General features: G+C 46.8%; 1 long non-coding RNA gene across 1 annotated transcript; it reads right to left on the reverse strand.

Moving 5' to 3' along the window:
• Positions 1 to 5,591: 5,591 nt before the first annotated feature.
• Positions 5,592 to 21,406, reverse strand: LOC119967493. Its single transcript, XR_005461000.1, has 4 exons — positions 21,207 to 21,406; positions 19,271 to 19,319; positions 7,338 to 7,491; positions 5,592 to 5,838 (listed from the first exon to the last, which is right to left on the reverse strand). It is a non-coding gene; the product is annotated as an uncharacterized LOC119967493 (long non-coding RNA).
• Positions 21,407 to 21,740: the final 334 nt, after the last annotated feature.

Genomic DNA, 21,740 nt, shown 5'->3' on the forward strand with positions numbered 1-21,740 from the left:
CTTATATACCGTTTCCTGGGGGCGGAGCCAGAGGGCGGAGCCAGAGGTGGACTTCCCCAGGGTTACAAGCCCGGTCTTAAAGGGCCAATGTATTAAAGGCAAGGTACAGTTATAGCAGTTCCTAATACCATTCATCACAGAACTATTAAGGCCACTCTCCAGTCACTGACTGGAATTTGTCCCCACCATCCACCTTTGCCATGTTTGAAACCCAGCCAATGAATGGAGGTAGCCTGTTGATTACAGCACTCTATCAAGAAAGTTAAGCCCCCCTGCAGTCACAAATTGCCTGAGGGGCTTCCTCTGCACAATGCTAATCTGGCAGCTGTAGACACTGCTCAACATTTAGTAGGTTCTTCAAAGGTTTCCTCCAATTTGAGCTGTGTGGTGGGGACCTGGAAATGCTCTTAACATTTGGGCCCCGACCCAAAAATGAAAATTCTACCTCATATTTCCAAATGCAGCATCACAATTCACCATTCCCTCACAAGTCAGTGGGGGGGCTAAAATCCACGATGACTATCTACTTGTATTGGACCTTTCAGCAAGGTGTGTTCAGTGTCCAACGTCCTCTCCTTTCTCCCTGTCACCAGAATTTCTCTAATTTCTTCCAATCACTGGCCATAACTTAGTGGAAAGTCAATGGAAACCTGGATAGGTGCAGTCCTCCATCCTCCATTGAAGGTCTAGCTGCCTGTCAGGACATTCTGAACATGTGTTCCATACTGAAACAACCTGAGGTGTTAAGAACAGCCTCAACTCTCCAAATAGCAATGCTGCACCTAGACTATTTCATCTATGTATCAGATCACTACAGAATAGTTTACAGTAAATTACAATAAGCAAGGTTCTCATAAAACGTACAAGGGGCACGATTCAACTAAATGGGAACAAAGTCCCATAGCAAGCGCGTTTAGCTGCGTGTTTCCCGGCACTCACAGCACCGATAAACACATGGCTATACAGCGCCACTCACTTCAAATTAGGGGCCTGAGTGGGGAACTTGCGGCTGAGGCTTCATATAGCCCCATTTTCTAAACTGAGGAGCTCCGCTCACTGGAACGCCTCAGTATAGCGCGAGATCGGGACGGCGTTTTTAAATGGCATCCTAATCTCTGAAGCCCCGGCTCGACCCCTGATCCCCTCCCCAAGCCCCAACACACGATGGGAGGGCCCCTGCATTCCCCCCCCCCCCCCCCCCCCCCCCCCCCCCCACAACCCTCCCAACACCGACACAGGGCACCACTGATTTGAACTGCATATTTGTTAAAGAGAAGCTGAAGCAAAGAGTTAGAAATGTGAGAAGATAGTTAGCAGGCGTCTTGTTCAAATCTGGTAAGATGATCTACCAATAAAAGCTGGTGTTGCTTGTTCTTTTTTATATCATTAAATTAAGATAAATTGCAGAGTTTGAGCTGAGCATAGTCAAAGTGGCTGTTGGTCTATGTCCAACATACCATGAAATAAAGCACTCAATAGTTCCATATGAAGGATGAAGGACTTGTCTTGTGAAGAGAGATTATTGAATGGCAAAGCGGTCTCGAGTGGCTGAATTGCTTATTCCTCATCCTCGTAGCTTTGTTCTTTTTTTTCACATATGGCTTCAATGTGATCAAATGTTTGCTCTCTTCAGAGAGATGGAAAGGCACATATGAAATATCTGGACCATGTCATAAGTTGGTATATTGATACACACTCAATTACACAGACAGATGCATAGCTATGTGAAAGAACTCTTATAAGACACTCAAGACCACTTAAAAAAGTGGGTGACACCATTAAACCCAAGGTAGCAGAACTAAATTTCTAACACATATTTTTTATATAAACATGTCTATTTATCAAAAATAAATGGTTTGAATCTTCATCCACATTGCCTGCATTGCTGAGGTAAATCATGGTGTACTAACTGCCATAAGGAAACCTACCATAGGTGCAACAACACCTATAAATGAACGGAAAGCAGGTCCACAGACAAAACAAAGGTTAATTTTCTTTCATTGATTACAGAGAAGTGTTTTGCTTCCAGTCGCAACACCTTCTCAAACAGCCCTAATGAGACGACAATGACAGCATCAATCTAAGCTGTCTATGCCCAACTTCTCAATTGTCAGCAACACATTGACAACTGTTTCAAACAAAATTGTGAACAGTTCTATTTGACCAAATGCTCCACATACGGTTGCATAATTTATATACCCTGCACACTCCTGTATCTTTGAGCTAAATTTCCTAAGACCCTGAAATAATGGTGGATCCTCAGACAAAATATTTGGCTTCATGAAAATGTGTGGATATAATGTCTGAAAACTTCCTAAACTTCCTATTGGGAGGCCCTGCCATTATTTGGTGGTGGGGGATGGGGTTGTGGGGGGCACAATGGGGGGGGTGACGACAGAGGGGGTTGGTTGGGGGGGTCTCTTAAATTCAGTCCTTAATAATATGTCTTTTCACTCAAAATCCTTTGCCTTTTTCCCCTGTGCTTTTGGTTGAATTTGTTATGATAAGGTTTACATACTCAAGTGAAGGAGTAACGTTCTGTGTATATTTGTAAGATTCTATCTTTTCCTTTGGTTATTCTCTTGGGTCATGCTTGATTTTCTTCCACTTTTCAAGCATGACCAATCAACAACGTTTTAATTTATCAGACTGAGATTTTATTCATCATCCCCTGGTAATTATTTATATATGTTCATGGCAGATTTCTGGATGAAATCCTTCATCTTAATTAAGGCAATAGTCTTCAGTTTTTCCATGCTATCAAAAATAGCCCTACCCACAGAAAAAAGCAACTTCTGTCACTTTGCTTTAAAATCTAAAAGCTATTGTATGTTGAAAGTCAGATATACTGGGCCCCATTTCCCTCTTTCTGCTTGCTGGAATATAACCAAGATACTCAGAAAAAACTGGTCTCACTCGAGCACAATTCTTTTTATCCCTTTATTTGGGACAGCAGCAAATTTTCAATTGTAGTATCAACAGACAATGCTGTTCCTGTCTGTTTTCCGCACTTTCCACTGATGGTTGTTCTAGTCTTTATGTAAATGTTTTGATGTCCGCCATGCCTCTGCTCCGGGAGTTCAGACAGCAAGGCAAACAAGAACTGCGGGTGCCGATGCCATTTTAATGGAAGGCTTCGAAGGAGATCATTCCCACGGCAGAAAATAAGGTGAACCCAGATGGATGCATTGTTACCTACTTTGTAAAGTAAAATCTAATTTTTAAGAGGGGTAGCACATTACTATTAGGGGTATATGGTGGATCAAGTAACGAAATGTCACATTAGTTATCTCTTAAAGAAACATACTCGGTGGAATTCTCTGATAATGGGGCGATGTCCCCGTGAGAGAACGGGCGTGAATCACTCTGGACTTACCTGGAGAAAGTCCAGAGTGATTCTTCGTTTTGCAAGGGGCCAGCAGGAGTAGTCCACGCAGCTTTGGCTGCTGATACAGAGCCCTGCACTTCCGGCCAGAGGTCCGCGCATGCGAGCAGTAGTGGCCCCACGCAACATGGCAGACCCAGACAGCGGACCGGCCCCGAGAATTTAGGGACCCCCCCCACCAAGATCACCCGAACCCACCAATCGGTGGCCCCCAATCGCGAGCCTGGCCTCCTGGAGGGCCCCCCTCCCCCGGCGCCAGATCACCCCGCCCAAAGGCGGCCGCGGACCGAGTCCGCAGCCGCCATGCCGAGTGCCCGCCGGGTGGAACCACGAGTGAACCACGCCGGTGGGAACTCAGCCAGTTGCCGGCGGAGAACTGCTGCGTGGGCCTCTTTCATTGGCCTCCGACCAGTGCCACGTCGACTGCGCACGCATGATTAGCGGCGATTCTCCGCCCCGCGCCGAGCGCAATTTTGGTTGGGAGGCTGGGAGAATCCCACCCACTATTTCTGGTGGATTGAGATTGCATCAAAAATTGAAATATGAAATATGGGAGACACAATTTTGAAAGGTAAATATAGACAATAATCAATTGAAATGGAGAATAAATCACACCACACAAGTGTCAGGCAATGGCCATCTCCTACAAGAGATCCCCTTGACATTTAATGGCATTACCATCGCTGAAACCCCACAATCAAAATCCTCGGGGGTTACCATTGATCAGATACTGAACTGGACAGCAATATTAATTCTGTGGCTACCAGGGCAGGTCAAAGGCTAGGAATCCTATGGCGAGTAACTCATCTCTTGACCCCCCCAAAGCCTGTCGACCATCTACAAGGCACAAGTCAGGAATGTAATGGAATACTCTCAACTTGCCTGGAGGAGTGCAGCTCCAACAACACTCAAGAAGCTCAACGTTTTCCCTTACACAAACATTCAAACCATCCACCACCGACAAACAGTGGCAGCCATGTGTACCATCTACAAGATGCACAGCAGTAACTCACTAAGGTTCCTTAGACAGCTTTAGGCAACTAAGAGTGAAAAGCTTTCTTTTTCCCACTCTGTTTTCTGTAAAAAAAAATATCCAGCGAATTCTCACCAAAAGGTGACTGTCGGAACCCACTTCCTCCCTCTGTGGAAGAGACCAATGTGAAGCCAGGGCCTCTCCTAGAAAATTTGTGAGTAAGATATTGCTAACTACAAGGAATATCATTTAAACCATGCTCATACTGTGAAGAAAGTGCACAGAAGGACTCATCATATGAAGCAAGGACTTTTCTCTTTTGACCTGAATTCTTATTATTTTTATCCCTTTCCAACCTGTGACATTATGTGGAATGTCTGGAACATTAAGAGTTAATGTGATTCATTATCCCACCACCAGATGGAGCTGAGGAACAGACCTATAAAACAAAATGCCTCTCAGACATCTGAGAGAGTGTAGTAGGAGAGTAGAGAATAAGCAGATAGGTGAAAAGATAGTGGGCTGGATTCTCCGTTTCAGCGGCTAAGTGCAGGCTGGAACTTAGAATTCATGGGAGTTCTATGACCGACAAATCGGCGGCGATCCCTCGGTGTTGGGCAATGGGGAATCCTGCCCAGTGTGTAGTTACTGCCCAGACAGTAGTTAGTATACTGTAAGTAGTAATTGTAATTTGTAGTATTGCTAGCTTTAGGAATAGTGTTCGAACTGTATTGAGAGTAGTGCAATAAAAGTAACTTTGCTAATTTAACTTAGCTTTGTAATTCTTTGTGTATACTACAACCTGAAACTCAACAAAGAACAGCACACATCCCTCTGTAGTTGTCTGTCTTGTGTGTATGGTTAGAGGCTGTGACAGTTGAAGGGGAGTCAGGTATTAGCTTGATGTTAAGCAGCTGTATTCACTGCATTTATCATATTTGTTCAAGTTATTAATAAATAATAATTGTGTTTAAACTAACAAACATGGTGACTGTAGTTATTGGAGAGCCAGCAGCCAAAGGTTTGGGGTATTTTTATAAGAATTATTGATTAATCAACTTGTGTTGTGACTCCAGGCCCTGTGGGGTTTGATTTGACCGTGCACTAGTCCAGGGTGTCGTAACAAAATCAACTCTGGGTACATAATATTTTTGCGCAAATATAGGTGAGCATGATAGAAGAACATACAGATTCTCATATGCACATGGTTCCTCAACCTAATGTTTTATCTGCACCTCCAGTGCAATAAAGCAGAAGAACAGGAAATTCCTGGCCTGGGAAGCGAAAAAAGCACTGACATTCTGAAGGCATGCTTCTCATAGCTATTACCAATGTCACAATTTTCCCTTTTTCCACAATAACCGACTCCTTAATGTGTCGATGTGACTCTCATCCAAAACAATTAGCAATCTCATTTTGGAAACATTCAGCAACTCATTCTCCAAAGCAATCGTCATTTTGCTTGTCCAGAGCTCAGAGCCTGTGAATTTAAGCAGATCAGATCATTAGCCCTATCAGGCATTCGCCCAGCAAATGGATGTACAAAAATTAGCTATTCAAGTTTGATCTTTCTGGTTACTTTTGAATAATTGCAGAACAGAAGACTTTGAGGTTTGAAGATCACTGCAAGAGAATGAAAACACTAAGCCTTGCAGCAGCTCTTGCCATGTCGCCTGCTCCTCTGCTCTGAGGAGGTCCAAAGATCAAGGATCACCATTAGCTTCTTTCAGCACAGATTGATGTGACCAACATTCAAAGAAAGACATATAAGGTACTCTATTGAAATGAATCACTAGCTTTCGGAGCATAGCCCCTTCATCAAGCTACGTTCTGAAAGCTAGTGATTCCAAATAAACCTGCTGTACTTTAACCTGGTATTGTAGGATTTCTTACTGTGCTCTCCCCAGTCCAACGCTGGCATCTCCACATCACTGGAATGAATGGAAATGGAAATTGAATGTGTCCTATACAAAGCAGATAATTCACCCCAAGTGGTGAAAGTAAATCTCCCCCCCAGTTTCCTGCTTCTCTTTCATTTTGCCCTTAGGAGGCAGTGAAGTGTCCATCTGGTGCTTTCCACCAGGGGCCTCCAGAGCTAAGATAACCCTTGTCTCTTGGGTGCTGACTTTCCTCAACCAAGATATTTTCTAACCATTGAATCAGCAACTGCTATGTGCTGTCATCCACCTTTACTGCCTCGGGCAACTCATGTTAAATGTGCCTCTTTAGTCTCACAGGGAGCTCCATAGACTGCAATAATTACTAGGGAAGTATGTGCAACATTCATATTCATTTTAAATTTATTTTTCTATTTAGCGAAACATAAGAAATGATAACAGCCTAGATTAACAGAGGAAAGTGCTGCCTACATTCTGAACAGTCAATTGGAAACTGATTTGCACCAGTTGTTTGTGATTCTATTCCATTCTTTTATGCATTACTTCTGGCCTTGTCTTGTACTCAGTAAACCTCTAAGGAGCATATTTTTATAACAGGTCAGGACTCCTCCAGATTATCTCCTGTTGCTGTTTGCCCTCCTACGCAGTGACCGAGGCCAGCTGCATATTCTGGGCAGGCTCCCTTGCAGAGCTTTGGGTTGAGAACTCCTCCATCTCAATGGGGTGGCACACAATATGTGAACTATCATTCTTCAAAATATTTTATTTAGCGGGATACATTAAAGCATAGTGCCATTTCAACTCCCACAGATTTTGTTTTACTAGGTTAAAACTCTTTGAATCTTGGACAGTTCAATGGAAAAGTCAGGCACAGAAATAATCCTTCCTTCAGTATGCTCTGACCCTTTCCTGTGCGGCTTCCAAGCTTTGTCTCATGAAATTGAATCGGGGAGTTTTCAACATTGTCTGGCTTTTATGACCAGTGTCTATAACATCCAATATAACCACAAATGAAGCTTAAAATAACAGTGGATATCATACAAAAATCAACAAGCTGTGAATCTGACTTATATCCACCTACTGTTGAGTATCTGCTCAGAGAAATACAAGATTGTGGTGGCTAGGGTTACTGTGGGTTAGGTTAGCCAAACATCTGAATTTGAAGGTGATGCCCACAGCTTTATCTTTTTTCTTTTCTTTTTGTGTATTCAGCTGTAAAGTGTGGAGAGTGTCTTCTATCGAACAGAGGAAGCAAAAGAGTTTCATTCATAAAACTTTGAGGATAATTATAACATATTTAATGTGATCTATTTGCATATTACTAGTGAAGAGATTTGAATTAATGTATTAGTTTTTCTTTAAACAGTCCCTTTGTGACTCAATTATTACAGTCAATGTTAACTCAGCTCAGCAGGTGGGCGGCGAGGCTGGAATCGGGAAACGTGATTGGGCGGAGAATCGGTTCTGGCATCGAAATAAATTTCACACCAAATCAGAATTCTCCGGTGCCTCGACAGTAGCGTCAATGCGTCCCACTTCGCAGGTACAGGAATTGCTATTGGCACCTCATTAGTGGACCTGACCCGATATACTCCGGGGCCTCCGCGATTCGCCTCCTCCAGCGGGGGGGGGGGGGGGGGTGAGTTCCCGACTGCAAGGTTAACTGCAAGGTAAATATTGAAAAACAGGCACCGTGGTTGATGAGGGAGAGTGAGGAGGTAGGACACAGAGGGGTGCAACTGTGGGCTGTTGGTCCTGACACTGGCCAGGTTCGTTGACTGTTGGGGGGGGGGGGGGGGGGGGGAACGGGGGTAAGGTTAAGAGTGAAGGCTGGCCCTGGTGCCAGTGATGCCCAGTGTGGACCGCCATTGCCTCTGCACACCCTACTGACCACCCACCTTGGCCCCAGGTTCTTCAGAATAACACCAGCCATACAGGTGCTCTCACCACCGCACCCCCCCCTCCCCCCACAACCAAGCCCCCACTCTTCCACACCACCAGCCCGGAACCAACCCCCACTCTCCCACCCTACCGACCCCGTACCCCATCCTCCGCCATACCCCCACCACCCCAGCCGCCCCTCAGCCCCCTCGCCCCACCAGCCGGCCAGCGGCCAACGAGGCATCACACAGCCCGTTCAAGCGCAATGCCCACAGTAGCCCCTAGAGGGTGGCGCCGGACAGGGGCGACGGAGCGTACCACTGGCAAGGACAGCGCCAGCCGATGGTACCCCTGAAAGCACGGATGGGCGCCAGGGCCAGAGACCCATGGTGCAGGGCCCCGATGGGGCCTGGGGTGTTAGGATGAGGGAGGGGAGGCATGCGGAGACAGGGTCTATTGTGCCAGCCGGGACCACCATGTAGCCCATTGGATCTGGTTGGGCACAGGGGTACGCACCATGATAACAGTTGGTCTTTCACCCCTTGCAGGCAATAGATATTGGTATTCAACCAGCAATGGTGGCTTTCCTCCTAGTCACCGCAGCCCTGGGGGATACACTACCCAGCACACAGCGATCCCAGCCACAGCGCAGGAGCGTCCGGTCAGTGCAGCAGCCCGTGATAGACTCCAACCCCAACAGTCTACCAGATCCCGATGCTGAGGGCCTCAAATCCCCATAATCACCAAGGGCATCATCACCAAGCATGCGCTGCCTTTCTCAATGATGGTCAACAACTCCCAATTCTGAGCATTGATCCGGACGACGAGTGGTGTGCCACCCTTACGGTTAACAAGGCTCGCATACATTTCAAACTGGACACCGGCGCTTCAGCAAACCTCATTTCAAAGTCTGACCTTGACACCATCCGCATCAAGCCAAGCATTCTTCCACCGGCCTGCCAGCTCCTCGACTATAATGGCAATGCCATTGCTGCCAGTGGTTCATGCCAGTTTGCAGAGCCCAATAGGTCATTAAAAGCGATGCTGCGATTTGAAATCGTAGGAACCAACAGAGCTTCCCTGCTCGGTGCTCGGGCCTGCAAACTCCTGAACCTAGTACAGCGGGTTCACACCATGTCATCCGCACAGTCAACAGCCTCACCAGATGATAACTTCCAGGCTCAACTCGATGACATCATAGCACAATATCATAGCGTGTTCGAAAGTATAGGCACACTCCCTTACCGATACGAAATCCTATTGAAGCCAAATGCCACCCCTGTGGTTCACGCACCGTGTTGGGTGCCGACACCCCTCAAGGACCGCCTCAAGCAGCAGCTGCAAGACCTCCAGGACCAGGGCATCATTTCAAAGGTCACGGAACCAACGGACTGGGTCAGCTCCATGGTTTGCGTCAAGAAGCTGTCAGGGGAACTTTGAATCTGTATAGAGCCCAAAAATTTGAACCGCAACATCATGAGGGAACACTACCCAATATCTAAACGAGAAGAGCTAACCAGCGAGATGGCTCATGCCAAATTCTTCACGAAGCTGGATGCCTCCAAGGGGTTTTGGCAAATACAGCTGGACGCGTCCAGTCGAAAGCTGTGCACATTCAATACCCCGTTCGGTCACTACTGTTACAACCGAATGCCCTTTGGCATCATCTCCACCTCAGAGGTGTTCCACCGCATAATGGAACAAATGATGGAGGGCATCGAGGGGGTGCGAGTGTACGTCGACGATGTCATAATCTGGTCCCCAACTCCTCAAGAACACATCGATCGCCTTAAGCGGGTGTTCCACAGGATCCACGAGCATGGCCTCCGACTCAATAGAGCCAAATGCTCGTTCGGTCAATCAGAAATCAAATTCCTTGGCGACCACAGTTCGCAGCAAGGCGTGCAGCCGGATGCTGACAAGGTTTCGGCGATCAACGCCATGAAGACCCCAGAGGACAAGAAGGCGGTCCTCCGTTTTCTAGGGATGGTCAACTTCCTCGGGAAATTCATTCCCAGTATGGCGTCCCACACCACAGCCCTCTGCCATCTCGTTAAAAAAACGACGGACTTCCAGTGGCTACCCGCTCATGAGCAAGAGTGACGTGAGCTCAGGGCAAAACTCACCAAGGCCCCGGTGCTGGCGTTTTTCGACCCCGCCAAGGAAACAAAAATATCCACCGACGCCAGCCAGGCTGGCATTGGGGGGGTGCTCCTCCAACGGGATGACTCCTCCTCCTGGGCCCCAGTTGCATATGCCTCTTGAGCCACGACGCCCACTGAGCAATGATACGCTCAGATTGAAAAAGAATGCCCGGGCCTCCTTACAGGAATCGCCAAGTTCCATGGTTATGTGTATGGCCTCCCCAAATTCACGGTCGAGACGGACCACAGGCCATTGGTTCACATCATCCAAAAAGACCTCAATGATATGACGTCACGGCTACAACGTATCCTCCACAAGCTACGCCACTACGATTTTGACCTGGTTTACACCCCGGGCAAAGAGCTCATTGTTGCCGATGCACTCTCCAGATCTATCACCACACCATGTGAGCAGACTGACTTTGTCTGTCAAAATGACGCGCAGGTGTAATTCTGTGCCTCCAATTTTCCAGCCACTGATGAGAGGGTCGTGCAAATTTGTGAGGAGACGGACAGGGATCCTCTGCTCCAGCGGGTCATGCAGCACCTCACGAATGGTTGGCAAAAGGGGCAGTGTCCCCAGTTTTATAACGTCAAGTATCTAACGGTGGTAGACGGCATCCTTATGAAGCTTGACAGAATTGTGATCCCACAGAGCATGCGAGATTTGGTCCACGGTCAAATCCATGAGAGTCACCTGGGGGTTGAAAAATGTCGCCGTCGAGCCCAAGAGGCAGTATACTGGCCGCGCATCAGCCAAGATGTCGCCAACACGGTCCTCAATTGCCCGACGTGTCAAAGATTCCAGCCAGCTCAGCCTAAAGAGACTCTACAGCCGCATGAAATGGTGACCTCCCCATGGTCTAAAGTTGGTGTTGACCTGGTCCATGCCAAGCGGCGTGACTATGTCCTCCTAGTGGACTACTTTTCCAACTACCCCAAAGTGGTCAAACTGTCTGACCTCACATCAGCGACGGTAATCAAGGCATGCAAGGAAACTTTTGCCCGACATGGGATCCCACTCACGGTGATGAGTGACAACGGCCCCTGCTTCTTCAGCCAGGAGTGGTCATATTTTGCCCGGCTGTACAACTTTCGGCACGTCACATCCAGCCCCCACTACCCCCAGTCGAATGGGAAGGCCGAAAAAGGGGTCCACATCGCTAAAAAACTATTGTGCAAAGCTGCTGACTCGGGTTCCGATTTCAACCTGGCGCTGTTGGCCTATAGAGCGACCCCTCTATCCACTGGGCTGTCCCCAGCGCAGCTCATCATTGACCTGAACACACATTTTTTACAAACAAAAAGGCGGGGGGGGGGGAGATATCATAATATACATCCAGGTATATGATGGAGTGCAGACAGGCAGTGATTGACACACAGGATGACCAGTGAGCACACAGAACACAGCAGTCAATCACCAGACAGGACACGACCACTATAAAGCCAGAGGGCACCAGTTTTCCCATTCTCTCGGGATCCAGCCTCTGAGACAGTCAGAGCTCGTGAGCAGCAACTACTACAAACACCCACGTGGTAGTCAGTTAGTCTGGTCAGGTTAGCCTCAGGTCTCCAGTCAAGTCAGCGTAGTGTCAACCCACCGTAAAGCTTGTATTATAGTTAGTTGTTCAATAAAATCGTGTTGCATTTCTTCAAGTGTTGGAAGCCTGTCTCTCTCTACACTGCATCAAACGCAGTCCACGTAGACCCAGCAGCCCCAACACATCAACCTCCTCCTCCCTTTGGGTGCCCGATGGTTGCCAGGCTACTCCATGGGACGGGGATGTGAGTGGAGCTTTCCCCTGAGGCTCCCCCAGCATCTGCCGTTGCCAGTCCTGGAGGCCCGCTGCCGTCTTGACCAAGGTCTACATCCTCACGGGGGCCATAGAGCACAGACAGCGGACCACCTTCATGTGGGGTTGTACCGCATCACTATTGACTGTGTCATCTCTCTCTGGGACAATGTCACCTCCCTTTGTATCTGTGCCACATCGGCCAGTGCCTGGGCAACGCCACCGAATCTCTTAGCCATGCAACTGCTGCTGCAACTGGGCAATGCTCAGGAGCACAGCTGCAATGTCCAGGCGGCTCTGGCACGTGGCTGCCTGTGAGAGGGCGGCACTGTCCTGGGCATTGGCCACCCTGTGCACAGATTGCCCCAGGCCTTCGACATGCTGATCCATAGCCAAAACCTTCACCCCCAAGACCACCCTGGACGCCACCCAGGCAGTATTGGGCTGGGTGGCACACATGGAAAGTGCATCTTCACGATCAATAGGACTGTCTGTTCCAGAAGCCTGAAACCCGTTTGGGCGGCAGCTAGGCCCTGGGGTCGGCTCGCCCCCGACCGTCCGCCCCCTCAGGTGTTCCTACCTCCACCTGCTGACCGAAGCATCTGTGTGGTGCGCACCAAATAGTGTCCCAGGAGTCTCCTCGTTCAGGTGCCCAAAAAAGGTGAGTGTCTCTGGGATGGTGGAGAGTGTTGGAGACAGCTGTGACGGGAAATCAGTGTCATCATTGGATTCGAGCTCCGGGGTGTCCTGGGGCTCATTGGGTATGAGGATGGTGTTGGGGGGGTCAGCCACGTGTCAGGAGGAGCCGCAACACAACGGGGTCTCACTTTTTCGCCCAACTCCAATCTCCACCCCGGCGACTGCCCTTTCTTTGAGCCTGCTGACCAAATCCAGGAGGGGCTGCAGGTCCGGCGGGGCCCCTACAGTCTTCTCCTGCCCCCGGTGGTAATGGGCGGTCTTCGCCTGGGTGCAGTTGGGAGAAACAGAAAGTGTACAGTGTTAGACAGTCCTGCACATGCAGCTCAGGGAGCGGGTAACTGGTGGCTTCAGTGGCCAGGGTACCCAGCCATGGTGGCCAGTATGGGTGCCCATGTGTGGTGCAAGGTGGGGGTTCGGCCATCCTCCAGATGGGGTGGGGCGTGGGGTTATGGGTGTGTGGTAAGTGGGTTGGCGCCAGGGGCACAGTGCTGCCTAGTCAATCTGGCCACCCTGAGGAGGTTGTGCAGTTTCTTCCAGCACTGCTGCCCGGTGTTGCTCGTGGTGCTTACAGCCTCTGTCACCTGCTGCTCTCCTCGCTGCCATCTTGTTGGCTGGGATGGTGTGTGTGAGGAGTGAAGTGTGTATATGCGGCTGCAACTTGTCAGCCTCCTGAGGGTCAATTGCGAATCCGGCACCGTTTATTATTGGAATCGATTGTGTTCCACGTGGTGCCATTGCTAGCCCCTGAATGGTCGCTGAATCGGTCAAGGTGCGGCAGCAGTTTTGCTGCCACATAAGTTTGTGAATCCTGCCCAGCATCAACACTTAGTCTCAGGAATGGAGAATTCCGCCACCAGTGTTTGATTTGGTATTCAATGATGGTAATGCCATTGACTGTCAATGGGCATGGATTAGATTTCTTGGTTGGAGATGATTATTACCTGGTACTTGTGCGACATGAATGCTACTTGTCATTTGTCAGCCCAAGCCTGTATATTGTCCAGATCTTACTGCATTTGGAAATAGACTGTTTCAATATCTGAGGAGTTATGAATGAGGTTGAACATTATGCAACATCAACAAATATTACCACTTCTGATTTTATGATGGAAGGATGGTCATTAATGAAGCAGCTGATAATGATTTGGCCTCGGACACTATCCTGAGGATGTCCTGGAATTGAAATGATTGACTTCCAACCAACACAACAATTTTCCTTTCTGCTAGCTATGACTCCAACCAGTGAAGAGTTTTTCCCTGATTCCATTCATTCCAATTTTGCTTTGGCTCCTTCATGCCATAGTTGATCATTTGCTGCTTTGATGTCAAGGGCAGTAACTCTCACCTCACTTCTGGAATTCAGGGGCCGTGAATCACGCCCCAGCCAGCTGCCGAATTCTCGGGAATTGCACCGCTGGCAGCGGCCCCCCGGCGGTACTCCGGCCCGCGATGGGCCGAGTGGCTGCCCGTTTTCGGCCAGTCCCACCGGCGTAAATTAGACTAGGTACTTACCGGTGGGTCCTGGCTGCGCGGGCGGCCTCCAGGGTCCTCGGGGGGGGGGGGGGGGGGGGCACAACGGGATCTGGCCCCGGAAGGTGCCTCCATGATGGCCTGGCCCGCGATTGGGGCCCACCCATCCGCGAGCGGGCCTGTGCCGTGGGGGCTCTCTATTCCTCCGCGTTGGCCATCTGTGATGGCCGACGCAGAGATGAACCCCCCTGCGCATGCGCTGGGATGATGCCAGCAAGTTATGAAAATCATAAACAAACTTAAACAAAACAGAACCTTCCAGTTTGTATTGTTCTCCCCATCTCTCCTCCAGTTCCTCTCTCAGGATTCAGAGTTTTTAGGTGATTTTTGTTGGCCTTGGTACCGTTACCCTCACAACTAACAGTGAAACTAAAGCCCAAATCTTTCTGTCTTCTGATCATTGGAGTTAGCGCGTATGTCGAGAGATGCGTATCATGACCCTGAGAAAGTTCTAATGCAAAGGCATTCATGGGAAATGACTGGGAGATTTAAACTTTCAATGTACTTTCCGAGATCATCCGCCAATGCTTCCAGCCCTGAGTTCAGAGCAGAAATTGAGCTATTGGGCTGGATGCAGAGGACGTACATGGAACTTAGACAATCTGAATTCTCCCTCAGTGGACCTGAACAGACACTGGAGTGTGGCAACTAGGGGATTTTCACAGTAACTTCATTGCAGTGTTAATGTAAGCCTACTTGTGACAATAATAACAATTATTATTATTACTTTGAATGTTTACACTGGTTAGTTATTGATATAACAGCTGTCGAACTGAATCTTGCATCACCAGATTCAGTTTGCAATCTTCCAGGCCTCATAGTTCAAGGGGACAGATGATTTGCCATCTGTCTTGGACCTTACTTTGGACCCGAGGCACAGTCTCAGACTGAAGGGACGATCCTTTAATATTGAGATGAGGAATTTCTTCAGCCAGAGGGTGGTGAATCTGTGGAACACTTTGCTGCAGAAGGCTGTGGAGGCCAAATCACTGAGTGTCTTTAAGACAGAGATAGACAAATTCTTGATTGATATGGGGATCAGGGGTTAGGGAGGGAAGGCAGGAGAATGGCGATGAGAAACATATCAGCCTTGATTGAATGGCGGAGCAGACTCGATGGGCCAAATGGTCTAATTCTGCTCCTATATCTTCTTGTCTTCTGTCTGCCGGGAGTTAAAATCTAGGCGATTTACCTTGACTCGAATGCAATTTCTTGGGCACCTGTACCTATCTGGCAAGCATGTTGCACACCTTAAGGAGCATCACAGATGAACCTGGTCCTGTCCTAATGTACGCATCACCAACACTCTCTGGACAACAGTGAGCTCCCTTTGCTCCCTCCCCAGCCCAGGGAACTGGGATGAGTTGCTGTACTCTGAATCTGCCCTTGCTGCAATTAGTAAATTAGCACTGACTGGAAGTTAAACCAAGGACGATCTGGTCCAGAGAAACCTTTCCCAACACTTTCCCCTTTGGGGACTGGATACATGTGTCAAAACCAGTAAGGGATGCGTGTAATTCTACAGAAATGCTGCCTTTCCAACAAACACAAAAAACCCAATAGCCAAGTGTGCAAAAAACTCAGATCCCATCTTTCATCACTTTACTCATACTGTCATGGTGGCTGCTGGATAATTGCTGTTACACGATACATACTCCTGGCATGTGCCTAACATTTTGACCTAGGTTTTCACTCCTAACTCAGGTGTGCAGAGACAGAATAAACCCCAGATCTGTGAACTAGACCTTTAAAAACGGCCACCCACAGGTTGTAATTTTGTTCTGTGGGTGGGAGTAGGAGGGGTGGCTGGTTGCAAGCTGGATTGGAAGTCAGGCCCACCATCAGGTGAACAGTGCATAGGCTGCTGTGTGTGGAGGCGGGGAGGTTGCAGAGCCTGCCTCTCTGCTCTGGAACTGTGTTAAAATAAACAAATAAAATTTTAAATATGGTCCCCCAGCCTTCTCTCCTTACCATCCCATGCCCATCCATGCCAAACTATGCCACATCATGTTGCCCCACCCTGTTCATGACCATTCATTCACACTATGGTTATCCATGGCCCTTGACACACCTGACGCGTCATGACTCCTTGCCAATCTTTGCTCTTCCACCTATGGCTCCATATTGCCCCTTTGACCAACATCCCCATGGCCCTTTATAATCCCTCGGCCAGCTTCGTTCAGGTTATGCCAACTCATGCCTCCTTCACTATGTTGTCTTTACCCCCACCATGCCAATTCATCCAATATCCTTTGTCAGTTTGTTGACAGCTTTGACAATTCCTTGAAAGTTTGAACATTATTTGATAGTTCTTCAACAGCTGGATAGCTCTTTTACAGTTCTTCAAAGACAGGATCCAAAAGCTATATAATTAAAGTAATTCAGCAGCCCAGGTTGTGGTCATGTCACAAGGTAGTTTCAGGTTGAGACATTCAGCTAACAATGGACTTTAAAGACCCTCATTAAAACCTTGTAGCTTAAGACGATAACTGTGAAACCATTAGCACAATGTTGGAGATGAGGAGTCCCAATAGTTCTGTCTTTGTCAAGAGCTGGCTGGTGCAGAAGTCAATTCTTGGCTGGAATGTTCATACAATGTAAGGGGTATCACATTCCAAGGGGATGATGAGTTAGCTTTTGTCCATTTCTAGAAACAGAATTTAAACAAGAAAATATGGAAGAGAAACACTCTTTTAACATTTTGTTTTCTTCATGTATTCTTGCCATAAAACAGAAGATATATCCTTAGATCTGCAGGTTAGCTGCATTGATATCGAACTGGAAGATATTCCTCAAACATTTTTCATCATAAAAATGTCAACAGCTATGAGAAGAAACGCGAAAGATTTCACACTACAGAACTGCGAAAAACCATTATCGAAGGATGGCCTGATTTAATTCAGCACATCCATGAACACAAGAGACCATTTGGCCTTATCAGGATGAGAAAGGCGCCTCTCTGGGAGTCATTTCTAAAGGCAGGAAGGTCATCATACTTGAATCTTTGTGCACTGATAGTCAATGCAGAAGAAAGCCATTTGTCCCATCAAGTCTGCATTAACACTCCGAAAGAACACCCTACACACGCCCACCATCCTATCCACATAATCGAATCACCCAGAGGAAACAGCGGCGGCACAGTGGTTAGTGACTGCTGTCTCACAGCACCAAGAACCTGGGTTCAATTCCAGTAATGGGTGACTATCTGTGTGGACTTTATACATTCTCCCTATGTCTGTGTGGGTTACCTCCGGGTGGTCTGGTTTCCTCCCACAGTCCAAAGATGTGCAGGTTAAATGCATGGATTGGCCATGCTAAGTTGCCCCTCAGTGTCCAGGCACACTAGGTTCCGGGGGTAGGGTGGGGGAGTGGACTCAGGTAGGATATTCTTTTAGAGGGTCAGTGCAGACTTGATGGGCTGAATGACCTCCTTCTACACTGTAAGAATTCTATGATTCTATTCCATGGTTCTAGAAACCCATGCAGCCATGGGGAGAATGTATAAACACCCAAGATCCAATTGGACATGGCCCTCTGGTGTTGTGAGGCAACAGTGCAGACTAGTGCGCTATCGTGTTACCCGTGTTAAATATGTTTCTGCCTTGTTTACTTCGATTATCTTATTCATTTATAAAATTATCTCAATTAAACATTTGTAGAAGCTTGTAAAGTTTAAAGTAAAACATTTATTATCAAAAATGATTTTATGAATACAAAACTTTGAAACTAGTTAACATTTAACTTAAAGTTGAACTTTATCAGCTGAACAATGACATAAAACCGCCTCAACATTTTCTTGCAGTAAAATGTAAACTGTAATCTCACTGAACATTACATCAGGGAGACACGTAAACAAAGCCTAAAAATACACTGCAAACTCCAGATGTACTTTAGCTCTGAATCAACTGGGAGGACAGACGTGCTAACATTAGTATCCTTGAAGGAGTCAACAGCACCAGTATCACCCAGAACCAGCTCCACTGGGACACTTAGTATGTCAGAGTCCCAACAATCAAAGCAAATCATCTTCACGCAGCTCAAGGAAAGATCCCGAATAAGAGGCGGACAAAGGAAGCTCTTCAAAGGCACCTTGTAGGCTTACCTCAAGAAATGGAACATAGACATCAATGCTTGGGAGACCTTTGCTCAGAAGAGACCTACTTGGAGGAACCTCCTGATTGAAGAGTCACAATTCTTCAAGAACCCCCAACAGCAAGAGGAGGCCTGGAAAAGAAGACTGAGAAAGCAATACCAACAACTTAGCATCCAAGGGTCAATCCCACCTTTTGGAAACTCCTGCCAAGTGAGTAATTGAAGATTTATGGGCAGCACGGTAGCACATGTGGACAGCACTGTGGCTTGACAGCACCAGGGTCCCAGGTTTGATTCCCCACTGGGTCACTATTTGTGAGGAGTCTGCACGTTCTCCCCGAGTCTACGAGGGTTTCCTCCGGATGCTCCGGTTTCTTCCCACAGTCCAAAGACGTGCAGGTTAGGTGGATTGGCCATGCTGCATTGCCCTTAGTGTCCAAAAAAAAGGTTTGGGGTTATTGGGTTACGGGGATAGGGTGGAAGTGCAGACTCGATGGGCCGAATGGCCTCCTTCTGCACTGTATGTTCTATGTTCTATGTGGCTCTAGGATCAGGCTCATCAGCCACGCAAGGACCCACAGAACCCATGGCCAGTAATAGGGAGTTTCTTGGATGGACAATCATACCCGTTGGAGAGTGATCACCGCATTCTATCCATTATAGCTCCTCGTGACAAGCTAAAGTTTAAAAAATCATTCTTTCACTTTCTGTGACTTCAAACTCACTTTATACAGTTCCGTACCCTTTTAATGGAATTCACACCCTCATGACAAGCCAAAGTTTACAAAAAATAAAAAAAATCTTCCTTTCATTTTATTTGGATTTTAAACATACTTATAAACACTAAACGCTAATGATACAAAACATTAACTTACCAAAAATAGTCTCCCAATGTCTCCTGCCTCTGCGAGATGGAAATATTTCCTTGTAAATAAAATGATGTAAAAACTCACCAAATATCCAGGTAGGTGGCCCAGGTTAGTGCTGCAGCTGCATTATTCATTCAGCTGCTCCAGTGCAGTGCAAGGCTTCAAGCACTCAAAACAAAATGGCCGGCAGTTTAAATGGCGCAAGGTTCCAGCGGCATGCATGAACACCCGCACTTCTGGATCGTCACACGTGTGCCGCACCAGCTACTTAAGTTGTGAATCACGCAGGAAGTTATGGGCCAATGACGTTAAAGTTGTTGTCAAGAAGTATGAGGCAGGTCAAGAGCATATGCCAAGTCAACACAAAAAGATACTACGTTAAGTTCCTACCGATCCTTGGTCCAAAATCTCATCTGATCTCTTTCATATCCTGAGCTCTGACTTAATCGGCTTTGTTGATTACTTTGCCAAATACACCATTATTTGACAATTGCACAATATGTCAAGCACAGCTGTAATTGCTATTTTCAGCATATTTGATGTGCCAACGAAGGTTATTACATTAACAGTTTGCAATTTCAGGATATGTGTGAGAGGTTGAATATTGATCATACAAGTTCTTGTCCGCATTACCCTCGATCTACCAGTATAGATGAACAAATGATTCACACGGTGAAATCCCTAATCCTCAAATGTAGACAGACCAAGCAAGATCCATACATTGCAATGCTACATGAGAGCAGCACAATTAAGTGCAACTACTCCATCGCCAGCAAAGCTCATATTTGGCAGACTAGTGCATACCAATCTGTCTACTCTTACCCATTTTACACTTGCAAAAACTAGACAGTAACTTTTAAAACTACAAGAGAAGATGACAAACGTATACAATAAAAATCCCGGTACAGAATTGCCAACTTTTCAATTGGGACAACAAGTTCATACTCAAGATCCCACAGAAGGTACCTGTCAACAGCCGAGGTGACAAGGATTTGTTCGGAACCAAGGTTCTATGATGTTATAACAAATAAATGCGCAATGGTGATGTATAGCTGAGAACAAATAAAATTCATTCCAACTTCTCAACCACTGTGCAGTTCTGTTGCATCTATGACAAGATCCCATGCAACCAGGAACAGCATTCAAGAAATGCAATCCCACAGATTATTGTGAGCAAATAAAGAAACGTTCAGACAAGGTAACCATTACAATATATGGGCATACCAAGTTACACTTTAGAAAATCATAGATTCCTCAGTTCTCTGCACTAATCTAATGGTAACTAAACATGACCATGTATTGTAAATCATTGTACTTATTTGAAAGGGGCGTGGGGGTGGCGTACCTTTAAATAGAAGAGGGATGTTGTCATATGCCGTTAAGAGATATCAACATGAAAACATGAGAAGGGAAATGTATCATGAGATCCAGTCTTAGTTTTACTTTTACTTTGAGCAGAGCACACACAACTTTGATGTCTTCAAGCTTTATACTTATAACTGATCTCATCTCCCTAGTCTTCATAAATTAATCTTCAATATGCTTACCCAATCCCTGATGAACAATTGGTGCCTTGTGTCTTGTAAAGTAAATAAAACCAAGGTATTATATCATGACAGTGGACTCAATCAGAATGTTGGCAACTCTTCAGCCACTGAAAGAAGTGGCTACTGCTGAGGTAGCAAGAGAAATATGAGGATACCTTCATTTTGAGATCCCATCGCCTTCTCTTATAGTTTTAGCCAGGGCCACGCAGTCTCTTTCAGTGATCAGAGGGAAAATCTTACCAGCTGCACAAGAGTGAGGAGGCTGGCTTGACTGCTGGCTGCCATTGCCTTGTATGTAAATTAGAAAGAAGAATAGCTCTATGAGGAATCCTGGAAGTAACAGGAACATGTAACCGAGGTAAACCTACAATATATTATTACTTCTTTAAACACACCTTTTATAATTCATTTCCTGTTGATATGGCTTTTATGCTGCCCTCTGAAGTTGAGGAAGGTGTGTGATCTGACTAATACATTCAAATTCATAAAGGGGAGTTTTCCATTTGTTCTTGATAGGGAAGACCAAAGCCAGCACCTTTGTCGCAATCACAAGCTCCATAGCCTCGCCACTAACCCATCTTCGCTAGCTGCAGTCACAGGCTGAATCTAATTGTTTACCCTGGCAATGTCTTGCTTGACCTGCAGTAGAGCTTTCATTTGCATATCCTCTCTGTCACAAAGGAGATAAGAATTGCATTGCTGGGCAATCTCAGATTCATGCATTTCCCTGAGGCAGGGTAACATCCCCCTCATGTATTGTGACTCAATTAAAAGGAGAATTACTGAACTATAAAAAAAACACTTAATATGTGTTACAATATCTGTTATTGGAAGTAGTTTTCACTCAAAGTTCCACACTAACCTGCCTAACTGAAAGCCATGTTGACTTTCTCCTCTTTCTCATCCTCCTCCTATCCTGCCTGCAGTCC

This window comes from Scyliorhinus canicula, chromosome 6 (assembly GCF_902713615.1).
Source record: "Scyliorhinus canicula chromosome 6, sScyCan1.1, whole genome shotgun sequence".
Classification (NCBI taxonomy): domain Eukaryota; kingdom Metazoa; phylum Chordata; class Chondrichthyes; order Carcharhiniformes; family Scyliorhinidae; genus Scyliorhinus; species Scyliorhinus canicula.